Genomic DNA, 5000 nt, shown 5'->3' with positions numbered 1-5000 from the left:
TATTAATGTATACATTACCCTGCAAGAGAAAATAATAATGTATACATTACCCTGCAAGATAAAATATTAATGTATACATTACCCTGCAAGATAAAATATACATGTATACATTACCCTGCAAGATAAAATATTAATGTATACATTACCCTGCAAGATAAAATACTAATGTATACATTACCCTGCAAGATAAAATATTAATGTATACATTACCCTGCAAGATAAAATACTAATGTATACATTACCCTGCAAGATAAAATATTAACGTATACATTACCCTGCAAGAGAAAATATTAATGTATACATTACCCTGCAAGATAAAATATTAACGTATACATTACCCTGCAAGAGAAAATATTAATGTACAGGTAAAGTCGGAAGTTAACATACACCTTAGCCAAATACATTTAAACTCGGTTTTTCACAATTCCTGACATTTAATCAGAGTAAAAATTCCCTGTTTTAGGTCAGTTAGGATCATCACTTTATTTGAATAATAGTAGAGAGAAATATTTATTTATTTCATCACATTCCCAGTGGGTCAGAAGTTTACACTCAGTTAGTATTTGGTAGCGTTGCCTTTAAATTGTTTAACTTGGGTCAAACGTTTCGGGTAGCCCCTTCCACAAGCTTCCCACAATAAGTTGGTGAATTTTGGCTCATTCCTCCTGACGGAGCTGGTGTAACTGAAAGTGGTTTGTAGGCCTCCTTGCTCGCACACGCTTTTTCAGTTCTGCCCACAAATTTTCTATAGGATTGAGGTCAGGGCTTTGTGATGACCACTCCAATACATTGTCCATTTGGAAGACCCATTTGCGACCAAGCATTAACTTCCTGACTGATGTCTTGAGATGTTGCTTCAATATATCCACATCATTTTCCTTCCTCATCACGCCATCTATTTTGTGAAGTGCACCAGTCCCTCCTGCAGCAAAGCACCCCGACAACATGATGCTGCCACCCCCGTGCTTCACGGTTGGGATGGTGTTCTTTGGCTTGCAAGCTTCCCCCTTTTTCCTCCAAACATAACGATGGTAATTAAGCCCAAACAGTTCTATCAGACCAGAGGACATTTCTTCAAAAAGTACAATCTTTGTCCCCATGTGCAGTTGCAAACCGTAGTCTGTCTTTTTTATAGCAGTTCTGGAGCAGTGGCTTCTTCCTTGCTGAGCAGCCTTTCAGGTTATGTCGATATAGGACTCGTTTTACTGTGGATATAGATACTTTTGTACCTGTTTCCTCCAGCATCTTCACAAGGTTCTTTGCTGTTGTTCTGGGATTGATTTGCACTTTTCGCACCAAAGTACATTCATCTCTAAGAGACAGAACAGTCTCCTTCCTGAGCGGTATGACGGCTGCGTGGTCCCATGGTGTTTATACTTGCGTACTATTGTTTGTACTGATGAACGTGGTACCTTCAGGCGTTTGGAAATTGCTCCCAAGGATGAACTAATTTATTTTCTGAGGTCTTGGCTGATTTTTTTTGATTTTCCCATGATGTCAAGCAAAGACTAACTGAGTTTGAAGGTAGACCTTGAAATACATCCACAGGTACACCTCCTATTGACTCAAATTATGTCAATTAGCCTATCAGAAACTTCTGAAGCCATGACATCATTTTCTGGAATTTTCCAAGCTGTTTAAAGACAACTTAGTCAACTTAGTCAACTTAGTGTATGTAAACTTCTGACCCACTGGAATTGTGATACAGTGAATTATAAGTGAAATAATCTGTCTGTAAACAATTGTTGTAGAAATGACCGGTGTCATGCACAAAGTAGATGCCCTAACCGACTTGCCAAAACTACAGTTTGTTAACAAGACATTTGTGGAGTGGTTGAAAAAAACTAGTTTTAATGACTCCGACCTAAGTGTATGTAAACCTCCGACTTCAACTGTGTACATTACCCTGCAAACAAACACATCTATTCAGCACTGTAGGATGTGGCTATATCACATTAAATGCATCCCAAATGGCACCCTAGTCCCTATATAGTACACTAATTTAGACCAGGCCCTATGGCACCCTATTCCCTATGTAGTGCACTACTTTAGACCAGGCCCTATGGCTCTGTATAGGGAATAGGGTGCCATTTGGGATGCCCATTAGGAAACAAACAAATATAACAGAAAACCACAGAAACCTTTGGAAATGCTGATTCATATCAAACAAAGGCCATGAAAACAACTAGGAGAGACACATGTCTGATTCCTATCAAACACAGGCCATGAAAACAACAGGGAGAGACACATGTCTGATTCCTATCAAACAAAGGCCATGAAAAAAACAGGGAGAGACACATGTCTGATTCATATCAAACAAAGACCATGAAAACAACAGGGAGAGACACATGTCTGATTCATATCAAACAAAGACCATGAAAACAACAGGGAGAGACACATGTCTGATTCATATCAAACAAAGACCATGAAAACAACAGGGAGAGAAACATGTCTGATTCCTATCAAACACAGGCCATGAAAACAACAGGGAGAGACACATGTCTGATTCATATCAAACAAAGACCATGAAAACAACAGGGAGAGACACATGTCTGATTCCTATCAAACAAAGACCATGAAAACAACAGGGAGAGACACATGTCTGATTCATATCAAACAAAGACCATGAAAACAACAGGGAGAGACACATGTCTGATTCCTATCAAACAAAGACCATGAAAACAACAGGGAGAGAAACATGTCTGATGCCTTCCTCATCTTTATCCTCAAGGTCTCAACCGTAGAATAAAAGGTAATTGTCTCTGAAGGGAATAGGGTGCAATTTGGGACACAACCAGTATGTGGATACTGGACACAACCAGTATGTGGATGTTGGACACAACCTGTATGTAGATGTTGGACACAACCAGTATGTGGATACTGGACACAACCAGTATGTAGATGTTGGACACAACCAGTAAATAGATGTTGGACACAACCAGTATGTAGATGTTGGACACAACCAGTATGTGGATGTTGGACACAACCAGTATGTAGATGTTGGATACAACCAGTATGTGGCTGTTGGACACAACCAGTATGTAGATGTTGGACACAACCAGTATGTGGATGTTGGACACAACCAGTATGTAGATGTTGGACACAACCAGTATGTAGATGTTGGACACAACCAGTATGTAGATGTTGGACACAACCAGTATTTGGATGTTGGACACAACCAGTATGTAGATGTTGGACACAACCAGTAAATAGATGTTGGACACAACCTGTATGTAGATGTTGGACACAACCAGTATGTGGATACTGGACACAACCAGTATGTAGATGTTGGACACAACCAGTAAATAGATGTTGGACACAACCAGTATGTAGATGTTGGACACAACCAGTATGTGGATGTTGGACACAACCAGTATGTAGATGTTGGACACAACCAGTATGTAGATGAAGGACACAACCAGTATGTAGATGTTGGACACAACCAGTATGTAGATGTTGGACACAACCAGTATGTAGATGTTGGACACAACCAGTATATAGATGTTGGACACAACCAGTATGTAGATGTTGGACACAACCAGTATGTAGATGAAGGACACAACCAGTATGTAGATGAAGGACACAACCAGTATATAGATGAAGGACACAACCAGTATGTAGATGTTGGACACAACCAGTATGTAGATGTTGGACACAACCAGTATGTAGATGAAGGACACAACCAGTATGTAGATGAAGGACACAACCAGTATATAGATGAAGGACACAACCAGTATGTAGATGTTGGACACAACCAGTATGTAGATGTTGGACACAACCAGTATATAGATGTTGGACACAACCAGTATATAGATGAAGGACACAACCAGTATGTAGATGTTGGACACAACCAGTATGTAGATGTTGGACACAACCAGTATGTAGATGTTGGACACAACCAGTATATAGATGTTGGACACAACCACTATATAGATGTTGGACACAACCAGTATGTAGATGTTGGACACAACCAGTATGTAGATGATGGACACAACCAGTATGTAGATGTTGGACACAACCAGTATGTAGATGTTGGACACAACCAGTATATAGATGTTGGACACAACCAGTATGTAGATGTTGGACACAACCAGTATATAGATGTTGGACACAACCAGTATGTAGATGTTGGACACAACCAGTATATAGATGTTGGACACAACCAGTATGTAGATGATGGACACAACCAGTATGTAGATGAAGGACACAACCAGTATGTAGATGTTGGACACAACCAGTATATAGATGATGGACACAACCAGTATGTAGATGTTGGACACAACCAGTATGTAGATGATGGACACAACCAGTATGTAGATGTTGGACACAACCAGAATGTAGATGTTTTATGTTGTTTGTGCCAGAGGTGAAGGATCTCCTGCTGAGGTGTTTAACTGGTCATAAAATGAATTATATTAATTACAGTAACTGGTCATAATATTAATTATATTAATTACAGTAACTGGTCATAATATTATTTACATTATTATTACAGTCATAATATGAATTAGAGTAACTGGTCATACATAATATTAATAACATTAATTATAGTAACTGATTATAATATTAATTACAGTAACCGGTCATAATATGAATTATATTAATTACAGTAACTGGTCATAAAATGAATTATATGAATTACAGTAACTGGTCATAATATTAATTATATTAATTACAGTAACTGGTCATAATATTAATTATATTAATTCCAGTAACTGGTCATAAAATTAATTACAGTAACTGGTCGTAATATAAATTAGAGTAACTGGTTAAAATATTAATTACAGTATCTGGTCATAATATGATTTAAAGTAACTGGTCATACATAATATTACTCATATTAATTATAGGAACTCTTTATAATATTAATTACAGTAACTGGTCCTAATATTAATTATATTAATTACAGTAACTGGTCCTAATATTAATTATATTAATTATGGTAACTAGTCATGCTATTATTTATGTTAATTATGGTAACTATATATTAATAATCTTAT

General features: G+C 37.5%; 1 protein-coding gene across 1 annotated transcript in view; it reads right to left on the bottom strand.

Annotated features, from left to right (window-relative positions):
• Window positions 1–5000, bottom strand: part of LOC149984278 (CUB and sushi domain-containing protein 3-like) — a 569716-nt gene that overhangs the window by 199682 nt on the left and 365034 nt on the right. The gene's annotated exons all lie outside the window — the stretch shown is intronic.

Source organism: Oncorhynchus mykiss, chromosome 3, assembly GCF_057628025.1.
Source record: "Oncorhynchus mykiss isolate SJ-2025 chromosome 3, ASM5762802v1, whole genome shotgun sequence".
Lineage (NCBI taxonomy): Eukaryota > Metazoa > Chordata > Actinopteri > Salmoniformes > Salmonidae > Oncorhynchus > Oncorhynchus mykiss.
The sequence above is the reverse complement of the archived record's forward strand: the minus strand, read 5'-3'. Positions and strand labels throughout refer to the sequence as shown.